Source organism: Triticum aestivum, chromosome 1A (genome assembly GCF_018294505.1).
Source record: "Triticum aestivum cultivar Chinese Spring chromosome 1A, IWGSC CS RefSeq v2.1, whole genome shotgun sequence".
Classification (NCBI taxonomy): Eukaryota; Viridiplantae; Streptophyta; class Magnoliopsida; order Poales; family Poaceae; genus Triticum; species Triticum aestivum.
The window spans coordinates 447909727-447925840 of NC_057794.1; positions in this window are offsets into that span (position 1 = coordinate 447909727).

The window sequence follows — 16114 nt, forward strand, 5'->3', positions numbered from 1 at the left end:
TTCAAATTTGTATGACTTCTGTTCTTCTATAATGCAAAGGCAGAGTTCCCGCTGTTCACGCCAAAAATAGATCAAAATGAAGTCACTCGTGGGGAGGAGAAAATTTGTTCAAGATCCAGGCCTAAGCTTAATTTCTTGTTTGTTTTTTTTTTGGCCTCGATGAGACGATGAGACGTCGATCGGTTTGTGATGGTACGGGTGGCATGAGACACACGTTTTCATGAGGACGGGGGCGGGGGGTCCATCTATCGTATGGACATGCGGGGCTCGGGACCAATATATCGGTCGTGGTCGTTTTCCAACTTCCGTGGTGGCCTATGCCTCATCTCCTCGTCTCTTGCATTTGCATTTTGCGGCAGGAGCGACCGTCCCGGACCCCCACGGCTGGACCTCCGGTCTGCAGTCCACCTCTGTGTTGGTCTCGTGGAGAGGCCGAAAATGACTCGACCGATCCAGCAAATTGGCCGGGACACGCGGGGTTCACCGAGCCGACGACCTTCTCGGCGCGCTGTCACGCGTATAGGGACAGGCACGTTACCATTTGACTGCATGTACATCTTTCTTCCTTTCTTTTCTCGGCAAAGCCATTGACTTCATCGATCCGGAGGATTTCATTAGAGAAAAACGCTGATTGTGCATCTCTGGGTCGACCGTGACTGCTCACTATCTCAAAATCCCGAGTACACCTACGCCATCGTATGCGCGGATTCACACTTAAGGCTCCGCTTGGATTAGCGTTTGGCCTCTCAATACCCCTGTAAAAACGATACAGACCTCTAGGCGTCGTTTTTTCTCCCGGCGAAACTCACGCTGCGGCCGGTATAATACAAGTGTATACAAAATCCGGATGTAATATCTTACACCGAATCCAAGCGGGCCCTAAGACTATTATTAGATACAGGAGCTGCGAGACACTTTAAAACTAACCAAATCATCGCAAATATCTTGCTAGCTGGTGACAGGAACAACGCGAGACGTCAAACCTAGAGTTTGATCCTTTTTTTTTCTGGGCGAAAATGATTAGACTTATTATAAAGATTCACTGAAAATACAAGACACCTCAAATATAACAAAAATTACATCGGGATTCGTAGACCACGGAACGACCATTGTCGACGCGCCGCTGTCGCCGCTCCCATACCGGAGACTTGAGAATATGTGATTGCTCCTCTATCCCCATCTCTCTTCTTCATCGGAATTTTTTTATTTTAATTCTTTTTTCTGTGGGGAAAAAATGGGAGTTTTATTTCTTAGGTAATAGGATTACAATCTACTAGCAAGAGCTCCTCTATATAGGGAGAACCTCTTTGAAGCCAAATAGCGGTACAAGACTCAGTACGATTGTAATTAGCTAGACAATTTGATATCCTATTTTGAGACCTATTAAGATAGACACACACAAACACAAGCTTTCCTCGTCAAAAAAAGACGCACGCATGCATGTCGTAAATTTACTTTCTTTGGTTCTTGGTTGTGTGTATATTGTAGCGTGTACTACTATTAAATTCTACAGTCCATTACTCTAAAACCGACTCCTAATACAACATCTGTGTTAAACCACATCACCCAAAAAAGTAGTCGCTTGGTTATATCAAGAATCAATCAAATTCAATGGGTCTTGCAGTCAGGCCTACAAACAGACATGTCCTTTGATTAAAGGACACATCCTTTGGTGAAAGGATGTCTCTCAAAACGAAGACATGTCTCTTGGTAAAAGGATGTCTCTTGGTGGAAAGACCTGTCTCTTTGCAAAAAAATATGATTGGTGAAAACATGTCTCTTCATGAAAAGACATATTAGAAAACAATGAAAAGAAATGCAATAATTATTAAATTAACTTGTTACAAAATCCAATATGTAATTTTCTGAAGGATGCAACCATAAAAATTGCACCTTTACAAAGAAAACCAATGTACCTAAATTTAATATTGTAATTTTTGTGCATTTTAACTACGTTTGGACTTTGCAACCTCATGCTTAAGAAATACAGTCTTTTTATAAATATTTTATAATAAACTCACTAAGACATTTAATAATATCCGCAGCAAAGCATGGGCTTTACACTACTGAATAACATTAAGCTACAGTTCAAGTCGGCAATGAAAAGTGGGACCATGAATAGAACTAGTATTAGCTCCAAATGAGTAACTATTTGGTCAATCGTTTAATATTCAACTCACTTATGTCATCTAGAGACGATAAAAGAACCACCCACATGAATGATCAATTGATGGATCTTAAATGATTTATAGACAGTAGCCACTGAGTAGAACAAAGTATTAAGACAACAATGTCAACTCTAGAAGTATTAGCCATTGAGTCTTCATGAAGAGTCACTCTTAGTTATTGTTGATGGTTGATACTTGATTGGCCGAGAGAATAGAATATGAATTTCAATATATGTGTGTTACCACGCTATCCTAGGACCTATTCACTCTAATTCAATTTTTGAAACACACACGGGGCGAAAAACTCAAAGATACTCTTCATTCATGCTAGTAGTGGTAAATCCATGAATTTAATCTAAATTATTTTCTTACACTAAATAAATAAACATCCGAATTCGGGATCATTCCATGAGTCCCATTTCAAAGCATGTCCTTTAAGGGGAAATGAAAATAAAATTAACCATCGTTTCCCATTTGCTCTCTATTTCATGGGTGGAAGAACTAAAATAGAGGAAAGACGAATAAGAAAAGTATATTTTTTGCACAAGCCATAACTCATAGGACACTTTCTAATAGAAAAATTAAAGGTCAAAACATTTCCTCGGAATATGTGGACATCAGGTAAGTTGGGAAGGTATGCATCGCGGATCCATAGTCATCCGCACTACCACATGCGGCTGGCCTAGAGTGGTATCTTGAGAGTTGCTGCTACTACAAGACCGACGAATTCTTTTTGTCAACAGAGATTTTGTTTCTATCCTTTTTGCTATCTTTTATTATATTATTAATTAACCAAAAATGGTAAATCCTTTATAAAGTTTCTTTAGTCGATATTTCTTTGCAAATCTAGTGCACCGAGCATAATTGAAAACTTTTCTAGATGTGTTGAGGACAAATGGCTTGTTTGATTATTTCAGAGTAACTTGAGTGAAGGATCAAAGATGTCAACAGGGGGGGGGGGTGAATATGTGACTACAAAATTTAACCGTTTCTTAGTTGCTTTTAGGGATTGAGGTATCTTAGATTCTCAAAAATCAAACTAAACTAGCAACCAGATAAACAACAACACAATACAATACGAATGAAAGTAAATACATGGAATCGAGATAACCACAAGCGTAGAGACGAAGGTTTATTTCGAAGTTCATACCCTTGGGGGTGTTTAATATCCGCTAGAAAGGTGGAGGCTAACGAATGCCCTCGACAACACCAAATGCCCTGCCCTTCTTCTCTAAGATCCTGGATTATCAAATGCCCTTACTTCCTTCACTAGTGGGAGGTTTTTACATGACCTCCAAACCAGAAAAAACTCCCCGGGAGTACAAAATCACACTTAGGAGGCTTCTGAGTGATACCAAACTTGCCAGGGTTCCCCACAAAGCCAGGAGCAATATGAAGCACATAAACATGGGGTTAATCAAAGTTTTGTTAGTGGAACCTGTTGGGGAACGTAGTAATTTTAAAAAAATTCCTACGCACATGCAAGATCATGGTGATGCATAGCAACGAGAGGGGAGAGTGTTGTCTATGTACCCTCGTAGACCGGAAGCGGAAGCGTTAGCACAACGCGGTTGATGTAGTCGTACGTCTTCACAGCCCGACCGATCAAGCACCGAAACTACGGCACCTCCGAGTTCTAGCACACGTTCAGCTCGATGACGATCCCCGGACTCCGATCCAGCAAAGTGTCGGGGAAGAGTTCCATAAGCACGACAGCGTGGTGACGATTTTGATGTTCTACCGTCGCAGGGCTTCGCCTAAGCACCGCTACAATATTATCGAGGATTATGGTGGAGGGGGCACCGCACACGGCTAAGAAAATGATCACGAAGATCAACTTGTGTCTAGAGGTGCCCCCCTGCCCCCGTATATAAAGGAGCAAGGGGGGAGGCCGGCCGGCCCTTGGGGCGCGCCAAGGAGGGGAGAGTCCTCCTCCTAGTAGGAGTAGGACTCCCCTTTCCTAGTCCAACTAGGAAGAGAGAAGGGGGAAGGAAAGAGAGGGAGAGGGAGAGGGAAAGAGGGGCCGCGCCCCCTCCCCTAGTCCAATTCGGACTCCCCATGGGAGGGGGCGCGCCACCTCCTGGGCTGCTGCCCTCTCTCTCCCCTCAAGCCCACTAAGGCCCAATACTTCCCCGGAGGGTTCCGGTAACCCTTCCGGCACTCCGGTTTTCTCCAAAATCACCTGAAACACTTCCGGTGTCCGAATATAGCCGTCCAATATATCGATCTTTGTGTCTCGACCATTTCGAGACTCCTCGTCATGTCCGTGATCATATCCGGGACACCAAACAACCTTCGGTACATCAAAATATATAAACTCATAATGAAACTGTCATCGTAACGTTAAGCGTGCGGACCCTATGGGTTCGAGAACAATGTAGACATGATCGAGACACGTCTCCGGTCAATAACCAATAGCGGAACCTGGATGCTCATATTGGCTCCTACATATTCTACGAAGATCTTTATCGGTCAGACCGCATAACAACATACGTTGTTCCCTTTGTCATCGGTATGTTACTTGCCCGAGATTCGATCGTCGGTATCTCAATACCTAGTTCAATCTCGTTACCGGCAAGTCTCTTTACTCGTTCCATAATACATCATCTCGCAACTAACTTATTAGTTGCACTGCTTGCAAGGCTTAAGTGATGTGCATTACCGAGAGGGCTCAGAGATACCTCTCCGACAATCGGAGTGACAAATCCTAATCTCGAAATACGCCAACCCAACATGTACCTTCGGAGACACCTGTAGAGCACCTTTATAATCACCCAGTTATGTTGTGACGTTTGGTAGCACACAAAGTGTTCCTCCAGTAAACGGGAGTTACATAATCTCATAGTCATAGGAACATGTATAAGTTATGAAGAAAGCAATAGCAACAAACTAAACGATCAAGTGCTAAGCTAATGGAATGAGTCAAGTCAATCACATCATTCTCCTAATGATGTGATCCCGTTAATCAAATGACAACTCATGTCTATGGCTAGGAAACATAACCATCTTCGATCAACGAGCTAGTCAAGTAGAGGCATACTAGTGACACTCTGTTTGTCTATGTATTCACACATGTATTATGTTTCCGGTTAATACAATTCTAGCATGAATAATAAACATTTATCATTAAATAAGGAAATAAATAATCACTTTATTATTGCCTCTAGGGCATATTTCCTTCAGTCTCCCACTTGCACTAGAGTCAATAATCTAGTTCACATCGCCATGTGATTTAACATCAATAGTTCACATCGTCATGTGACCAACACCCAAAGGATTTACTAGATTCAATAATCTAGCTAGTTCACATCGCTATGTGATTAACGCCCAAAGAGTACTAGGGTGTGATCATGTTTTGCTTGTGAGACAAGTTTAGTCAATGGGTCTGCCACATTCAGATCCATAAGTATTTTGCAAATTTCTATGTCAACAATGCTCTGCACTAAGCTACTCTAGCTAATTGCTCCTACTTTCAATATGTATCCAGATTGAGACTTTGAGTCATCTCGATCAGTGTCAAAACTTGCATCGACGTAACCCTTTACGACGAACCTTTTGTCACCTCCATAATCGAGAAACATATCCTTATTCCACTAAGGATAATTTTGACCAATGTCCAGTGATCTACTCCTAGATCACAATTGTACTCCCTTGCCAAACTCAGGGCAGGGTATACAATAGGTCTGGTACACAGCATGGCATACTTTATAGAACCTATGGCTGAGGCATAGGGAATGACTTTCATTCTCTCTCTATCTTCTACCGTGGTCGGGTTTTGAGTCTTACTCAACTTCAGACCTTGTAATACAGGCAAGAACTCCTTCTTTGACTGTTCCATTTTGAACTACTTCAAAATCTTGTCAAGGTATGTACTCATTGAAAAAACTTATCAAGCGTCTTGATCCATCTCTATAGATCTTGATGCTCAATATGTAAGCAGCTTCACCGAGGTCTTTCTTTGAAAAACTCCTTTCAAACATTCATTTATACTTTGCAGAATAATTCTACATTATCTCCGATCAACAATATGTCATTCACATATACTTATCAGAAATGTTATAGTGCTCCCACTCACTTTCTTGTAAATACAGGCTTCACCGCAAGTCTGTATAAAACTATATGCTTTGATCAACTTATCAAAGCGTATATTCCAACTCCGAGATGCTTGCACCAGTCCATAGATGGATCGCTGGAGCTTGCATATTTCGTTAGCACCTTTAGGATTGACAAAACCTTCTGGTTGCATCATATACAACTCTTCTTTAATAAATCCATTAAGGAATGCAGTTTTATTTATCCATTTGCCAGATTTCATAAAATGTGGCAATTGCTAACATGATTCGAACAGACTTAAGCATAGATACGAGTGAGAAACTCTCATCGTAGTCAACACCTTGAACTTGTCAAAAAACTTTTTGCGACAATTCTAGCTTTGTAGATAGTAACACTACTATCAGCGTCCGTCTTCCTCTTGAAGATCCATTTAATCTCAATGGCTCACCGATCATTGGGCAAGTCAATCAAAGTCCATACTTTGTTCTCATACATGGATCTCATCTCAGATTTCATGGCCTCAAGCCATTTCACGGAATCTGGGCTCATCATCGCTTCCTCATAGTTCGTAGACTCGTCATGGTCAAGTAACATGACCTCCAGAACAGGATTACCGTACCACTCTGGTGCGGATCTCACTCTGGTTTACCTATGAGGTTCGGTAGTAACTTGATCTGAAGTTACATGACCATCATCATTAGCTTCCTCACTAATCGGTGTAGTAGTCACAGGAACATATTTCTATGATGAACTACTTTCCAATAACGGAGCAGGTACAGTTACCTCATCAAGTTCTACTTTCCTCACACTCACTTCTTTCGAGAGAAACTCCTTCTCTAGAAAGGATCCATTCTCAGCAATGAATAACTTGCCTTCGGATCTGTGATAGAAGGTGTACCCAACATTTTCTTTTGGATATCCTATGAAGATTTACTTCTCCGATTTGGGTTCGAGCTTATCATGTTGAAACTTTTTCACATAAGCATTGCAGTCCCAAACTTTAAGAAATGACAGCTTAGGTTTCTCGCCAAACCACAGTTCATACGGTGTCGTCTCAACGGATTTAGATGGTGCCCTTTTTAATGTGAATGTAGTTGTCTCTAATGCATAACCCCAAAACGATAGTGGTAGATCGGTAAGAGACATCATAGATCGCACTATATCTAATAAAGTACAGTTATGACATTCGGACACACCATTACACTGTGGTGTTCCAGGTGGCGTGAGTAGTGAAACTATTTCACATTGTTTTAACTGAAGGCCAAACTCGTAACTCAAATATTTTACTTCTGCGATCATATCGTAGAAACTTTTATTTTTGTTACGATGATTCTCCACATCACTCTGAAATTCTTTGAACTTTTCAAATATTTCAGACTTGTGTTTCATCAAGTAGATATACTCATATCTGCTCAAATCATCTGTGAAGATCAGAAAATAATGATACCTGTCGCGAGCCTCAATATTCATTGGACCACATACATCAGTATGTATGATTTCCAACAAATCTGTTGCTCGCTTCATTGTTCCGGAGAACGGAGTCTTAGTCATCTAGCCCATGAGGCATGGTTCGCAAGCATCAATTGATTCATAATCAAGTGATTCCAAAAGCCCATCAGCATGGATTTTCTTCATGCACTTTACACCAGTATGACCTAAACGGCAGTGCCACAAATAAGTTGCACTATCATTATTAACTTTGCATCTTTTGGTTTCAATATTATGAATATTTGTATCACTAAGATCGAGATCCAACGAACCATTTTCATTGGGTGTGTAACCATATAAGGTTTTATTCATGTAAACAGAACAACAATTTATTCTCTTACTTAAATGAATAACTGTATTGCAATAAACATGATCAAATCATATTCATGCTCAACACAAACACCAAATAACACTTATTTAGGTTCAACACTAATCCCAAAAGTATAGGAAGTGTGCGATGATGATCATATCAATCTTGGAACCACTTCCAACACACATCGTCACTTCACCCTTAACTAGTCTCTGTTCATTCTGCAACTCCCGTTTCGAGTTACTATTCTTAGCAACTGAACCAGTATCAAATACCGAGGGGTTGCTACGAACACTAGTAAAATACACATCAATAATCTATATATCAAATATACCTTTGTTCACTTTGCCATCCTTCTTATCAGCCAAATACTTGGGGCAGTTCCGCTTCCAGTGACCAGTCCCTTTGCAGTAGAAGCACTTAGTCTCAGGCTTAGGACCAGAATTGGGCTTATTCACTTGAGCAGCAACTTGCTTGTCGTTCTTCTTGAAGTTCCCCTTCTTCCCTTTGCCCTTTTCTTGAAACTAGTGGTCTTGTCTACCATCAACATTTGATATTTTTTCTTGATTTCTACCTTCATTGATTTCAGCATTACGAAGAGCTTGGGAATCGTTTCCGTTATCCCTTGCATATCATAGTTCATCACGAAGTTCTACTAACTTGGTGATGGTGACTAGAGAATTCTATCAATCACTATCTTATCTGAAAGATTAACTCCCACTTGATTCAAGCGATTGTAATATCCAGACAATCTGAGTATATGCTCACTGCTTGAGCTATTCTCCTCCATCTTTTTAGCTATAGAACTTTGTTGGAGACTTCATATCTCTCAACTCAGGTATTTGCTTGAAATATTAACTTCAACTCCTGGAACATCGCATATGGTCCATGACATTCAAAACATCTTTGAAGTCCCGATTCTAAGCCGTTTAAGTATGGTGCACTAAACTATCAAGTAGTCATCATATTAAGCTAGCCAAATGTTCATAACATCTGCATCTGCTCCTGCAATAGGTTTGTCACCTAGCGGTGCATCAAAGACATAATTCTTCTGTGCAGTAATGAGGATAAACCTCAAATCACGCATCCAATCCGCATCATTGCTACTAACATCTTTCAACTTAGTTTTCTCTAGGAACATATCAAAAATAAAACAGGGGAGCTAAACGCGAGCTATTGATCTACAACATAGATATGCTAATACTACCAGGACTAAGTTCATGATAAATTAAAGTTCAATTAATCATATTACTGAAGAACTCCCACTTAGATAGACATCCCTCTAATCCTCTAAGTGATCACATGATCCAAATCAACTAAACCATGTCCGATCATCACGTGAGATGGAGTAGTTTCAATGGTGAACATCAATATGTTGATCATATCTACTATATGATTCACGCTCGACCTTTCGGTCTCAGTGTTCCGAGGCCATATCTGCATATGTTAGGCTCGTCAAGTTTAACCTGAGTATTCTGCGTGTGCAAAACTAGCTTGCACCCGTTGTAGATGGACATAGAGCTTATCACACCCGATCATCACGTGATGATACGACCCTATGTAATAATTTAGATACCAAGGCCGTTGTTATTTCGCTTGAAGCCGATATTGTTCAGAAATACTCTACATATACACTGGAGCACCTGTAGCTAAGTTATGCAGCTGATCAGACAGTAGTAAATGCAACGTGCATGCACGATGCGTTGCGGGCGATGTGCATAGAGAAGGAAGATAAATATGTTCAGGTTGAGATGGTTGGTCCTGGATCATACGTGCATGCCTCACGAGGACATCAACATGAAGAATATTCTAATTACTTTAACAAGCCACATTTTGAAGGAGACGTCAAGGAGTACATGGCCGATTTGCTTGCCAAGAATATTTGCTATGTTAGGATCAAACCAAGAATATTATTTCTGTTTCTTTTCCTACCCAGCAAGGAAAATATTGGTTTGAGAATTCCTCTTAATTGGGAGTTGTTGAGTTTAAAGGATGTTGGATGGGGCCCACCAGCAAAAGAACAGATCAAGCCGTCGGTTGCTCCAAACTAGTAGTTTCGCTTCCTTAAACAAATAGTCGGTTTAGCATAGATTACGTGTTAGTACTTAGTACGTATCAAGTAGTACTTGTTTCCCAAGTTAGCTAGGGTGTGCGAGCGGCTATTATATAAAGCCAGTTGACTCTTTGTAAAAGGCAGGTTATATTTTGATAATAAACATGATGTGTTTTTAGGGTAGACACCCGTATCGAGTTTTGGGGGAAGCTATCTAAAAATCCCTAAGTTTTGGAGGAAGCTTTAGAAAACCTCTTTGTTGCGATTTCTCTTCATGGAAATTGTTTTGCGCGTGAGTGCCGTCGTTGAGATTGGTTTTCTCGTGCTGAATCATAAGGTTCAATCCCTCTATTTCGCGTACATCGCGTGCGCGGACGAGAGGTTACTACTGCTGAAGGTGGAGTGTCGTGAAAGGTCGGACCGTAACAACGGATCGGATCTCGCCACGAGGTTCGGTCTACATCATGTCTGGGCACGACGAACTTTGGCAATGGTGCATACTCAGGGAGAACACTTTTATCTTGAAATTTAGTGAGAGACCATCTTATAATGCTACCGTCAATCAAAGCAAGATAAAATGCATAAAAGGTAAACATCACATGCAATCAATATAAGTGATATGATATGGCCATCATCATCTTGTGCTTATGATCTCCATCTCCGAAGCACCGTCATGATCACCATCGCCACCGGCGCGACACCTTGATCACCATTGTAGCATCGTTGTCGTCTCACCAATCTTATGCTTCCACGACTATCGCTACCGCTTAGTGATAAAGTAAAGCATTACAGCGCGATTGCATTGCATACAATAAAGCGACAACCATATGGCTCCTGCCAGTTGTCGATAACTCGGTTACAAAACATGATCATCTCATACAATAAAATTTAGCATCATGTCTTGACCATATCACATGACAACATGCCCTGCAAAAACAAGTTAGACGTCCTCTACTTTGTTGTTGCAAGTTTTACGTGGCTGCTACGGGCTTTAGCAAGAACCGTTCTTACCTACGCATCAAAACCACAACGATAGTTTGTCAAGTTGGTGCTGTTTTAACCTTCGCAAGGACCGGGTGTAGCCACACTCGGTTCAACTAAAGTTGGAGAAACTGACACCTGCCAGCCACCTGTGTGCAAAGCACGTCGGTAGAACCAGTCTCGCGTAAGGGTACGCGTAATGTCGGTCCGGGCCGCTTCATCCAACAATACCGCCGAACCAAAGTATGACATGCTGGTAAGTAGTATGACTTATATCACCCACAACTCACTTGTGTTCTACTCGTGCATAATATTAACGCATAAAACCTAGGCTCTGATACCACTGTTGGGGAATGTAGTAATTTCAAAAAAAATCCTACGCACACGCAAGATCATGGTGATGCATAGCAACGAGAGGGGAGAGTATTGTCTACGTATCCTCATAGACCGGAAGCGGAAGCGTTAGCACAACGCGGTTGATGTAGTCGTACGTCTTCACAGCCCGACCGATCAAGCACCGAAACTACGGCACCTCCGAGTTCTAGCACACGTTCAGCTCGATGACGATCCCCGGACTCCGATCCAGCAAAGTGTCGGGGAAGAGTTCCGTCAGCACGACGGCTTGGTAACGATCTTGATGTTCTATCGTCGCAGGGCTTCGCCTAAGCACCGCTACAATATTATCGAGGATTATGGTGGAGGGGGGCACCGCACACGGCTAAGAAAACGATCACGAAGATCAACTTGTGTCTAGAGGTGCCCCCTACCCCCGTATATAAAGGAGCAAGGGGGGAGGCCGGACGGCCCTTGGGGCGCGCCAAGGAGGGGGAGTCCTCCTCCTAGTAGGAGTAGGACTCCCCTTTCTTAGTCCAACTAGGAAGAGAGAAGGGGAAGGAAAGAGAGGGAGAGGGAGAGGGAAAGAGGGGCCGCGCCCCCCTCCCCTAGTCCAATTCGGACTCCCCATGGGAGGGGGCGCGCCACCTCCTGGGCTGTTGCCCTCTCTCTCCCCTCAAGCCCACTAAGGCCCAATACTTCCCCGGGGGGTTCCGGTAACCCTTCCGGCACTCCGATTTTCTCTGAAATCATCCGAAACACTTCCGGTGTCCGAATATAGCCGTTCAATATATCGATCTTTATGTCTCGACCATTTCGAGACTCCTCGTCATGTCCGTGATCATATCCGGGACTCCGAACAACCTTCAGTACATCAAAATATATAAACTCATAATGAAACTGTCATCGTAACGTTAAGCGTGCGGACCCTACGGGTTCGAGAACAATGTAGACATGACCGAGACACGTCTCCGGTCAATAATCAATAGCGGAACCTGGATGCTCATATTGGCTCCTACATATTCCACAAAGATCTTTATCGGTCAGACCGCATAACAACATACGTTGTTCCCTTTGTCATCGGTATGTTACTTGCCCGAGATTCGATCGTCGGTATCTCAATACCTAGTTCAATCTCGTTACCGGCAAGTCTCTTTACTCGTTTCGTAATACATCATCTCGCAACTAACTTATTAGTTGCACTGCTTGCAAGGCTTAAGTGATGTGCATTACCGAGAGGGCCCAGAGATACCTCTCCAACAATCGGAGTGACAAATCCTAATCTCGAAATACGCCAACCCAACATGTACCTTAGGAGACACCTATAGAGCACCTTTATAATCACCCAGTTACGTTGTGACGTTTGGTAGCACACAAAGTGTTCCTCCGATAAACGGGAGTTGCATAATCTCATAGTCATAGGAACATGTATAAGTTATGAAGAAAGCAATAGCAACAAACTAAGCGATCAAGTGCTAAGCTAATGGAATGGGTCAAGTCAATCACATCATTCTCCTAATGATGTGATCCCGTTAATCAAATGACAACTCATGTCTATGGCTAGGAAACATAACCATCTTCGATCAACGAGCTAGTCAAGTAGAGGCATACTAGTGACACTCTGTTTGTCTATGTATTCACACATGTATTATGTTTTCGGTTAATACAATTCTAGCATGAATAATAAACATTTATCATGAAATAAGGAAATAAATAATAACTTTATTATTGCCTCTAGGGCATATTTCCTTCAGAACCACAAATCTATTTCTTTTCATCTCAAGAGAAGGAAATTTTGGCCGACTATAGAGGGAGGATGCAAGATGAAGATGGTCAACAATTGTACATACTTCAGATCTGATCACTACCTCACTTGGAGAAGAAGAGGGATTTATGTATATTCACTTCAAATCTGTTACTTTCTAGATTTTGAGCAAACCCGGAGTCTCCAAGATAACATGGCTCCCTGGAAATACTTTGGGCTATCCATGAGCGCCTAATCGGATCAAGTCTAGAGGTTTCGGGCCAAAACTATAGGCAACATGCACATTCAAGTGCATATGAATTTTGGCTTTGGCACAACTGCCTCATAGGATTAATTTTTAGGCAAGAATCCCCACGTGTTCCACGTTCAATCCATCTGTATAGTGGGATGTTCCCATTGACTCAAATAATGCGCAAAACTATGCATAATTACATAAACACCATCTTATTTTGTTCTTTTTGACACGGGGGTGTCAAACCACCTTTGCTTCACTTACAATGGGGCTAAATTACCAAAACCCGCGTACGGACTAAGATGTCCTTTCACTTTGGAAGGAATTACTATGCGTCCACGAATTGATAACCATAAGTCACCCACTTAACAAAAACTTCTCACTGTCTAGAAGCCTCTTCGTTTTGGGGCCCAAAAAGAGATCCACCAAGAGATCCACAAATCCATCCATTTTTTTAATGTTCCTTAGGTTTATTTTTTTTATTTTGACCTTATCATATTTTTCTTATTATAAAAAACCAAAACATCATTAGTATATACTCAAGTAAGAATCTATTTTGGATAAGTACCTATGTATTCCCAACCTATCTTTATGTGCTCATGATTTTTCGGAATTCATAATTAAGAAGATCACAACATCTACACTTGGTGAGTTATTTTAAAAACTGAAATGCATCATTAGCTTTGAAGTATCTTTGTATTTATCTACTTGAGGAAAACTAAGGAAGAAAATTGATACATCCAAAGATATCATTAATTCCAAAGCATAATGATGTATTTTCATTGCAATTTATCATTTTATGGGAATAAATTTATTTATTGTAGGATGTGCACATATTCTTGTTTTCTCTTTGTGTGTGTACAAAATTCAAGAAAATTGGATACATAAATTTATCTATTTATTTATTTGAAATCCTTGTATGTTGTGTGTCATGTCGTCTAATATATCGATCCAATTTAGAATTGTTTCAAAGAAGTCCCTCTAAGACCAGTTTCCATCCAGATGTAGGAAGTTACAATAGGATCAAAAGTAGTTTCCCCATTGAATATATAAGTTAGGCTTTCAAATCCCTCAACTCGGGGTTAGGACGACTCAACAGATGCAAGTCAATATTTCTAAAATCCACCTCCTATGGGAGTCTGAGGAGGGTGATTGTATTCAATCTTTTGATAGTCCGCGTAATTGGACATGGTTGTTTACTTATATTCATTAAATGACATGGGAGGCTCTATAGTTGCCCAAGGTGAAAATATTGAAGAGGTCAACAAGAGGTGTGGGGTGATAGGAGACTATAAGTTTTAGATTTTCTCAACAACTTAAGGGATACTATAGATAAAGTGAGTTCTCTAGCTATGCACTATGGTAGGAACGACCTAAATGGCACACTAGCTAGATAGAAATCACAAGCACAAAGTAAAGGAATGGGGAATTTAATAACTACAAGTTGGAGACAAGTATGTATCTCGAAGTTCACATTCTTGGAGGAGAGCTAATCTCTGTTGGAGGGGTGTGGGCATCAAAGCTTCTCAAATGTTGTTGAGGATCCACCATTTCTCCTTAAGCCTCCCAACAAAGGAAGGAACTCAATTCACTTCGGGTTGGTCTTGAGGTGACAAGATGAAACTTTACAAACTTCTCCGGAGCACACCATAGCTGTAAGCTTCCAAAAGGACTCCAACCATCTAGGAACACCCACAACTCCAAGAGTTATAAGATCCATGAAGGATTCAAGGGGATTCAATTTTTTTGCTTGGGGAAAGTGTAGACCAAGATCTATTGAAATCAATGGAGGAGAAAGAATGGAGTCGACCCATTCCTCGTGGGTAAGAAGGGAGGCTTATATAGTCCCCCCCCTCCCCCCCCCCCTCCCCCCCAAAAAATCCAACTATTATGGAGTTGTCATGTGTGCCCCAAAGGTTCTAGCTGGCTCATGTCAGTATTCAGGTAGCCTCTCAGGAAAACAGAGAGCTGCAACATAGGGGTTGCAAGCCTATATTGTGCCTGGAGGTTGTTTTAGAGACAACGTGAAGGTTCCAACCGCTGAATGTTTTAGGTTCTCTCCTAGGTTAACGAAGAGCTGAAACTCTACAGTCTGGAGGTTTCAGGGGACACCAGAGAAATGCAAAAACAATGATTAGGTTCTCTCTCTTGGCATTAGGTGAGTTTGTAGGTGAAACATGAGTTGATTCCCACCTATTTCTCCAAAGTGTACCATTTGTTTATAGTACAGCTTTCATGAATCACTAGGATGTCATATATTTTCTCTTTTTGGATAAGGGAATGAGGGGGGGGGTCTCCAACCGTGCTTGCTTGCCTTCAAATGTGCCAACACATTTAATACATTAAAGCACATGGTTAGATCACTCTTTATCTGATGGAAAATCCAATCTATCACGTCTATGGGATGGTTCGTATCCGTGGATTTTGCCCCTAGTTCTTGACTCTACTCGATTCTGCCCTTAAAACACATTTTAGGTCACACGAATGCCCTTTGATCGTTTGACCATTGATTTGAAAATTCATAACAAACTCGTATGAACTCATAAAAATGCAAATAAGACATCAAAATGTTTAGAAAAACATGACCTATATGTGTATGTTATTTGCATTCATGACAAAAAAACTATTTAAACTGCACGAGGTTATTAATGTTATTAAACCTAAAAAGGTATGGAAACTATTTTTTTCATGAATGCAAATGACATGCATATATAGGTGATGTTTTTCTTAA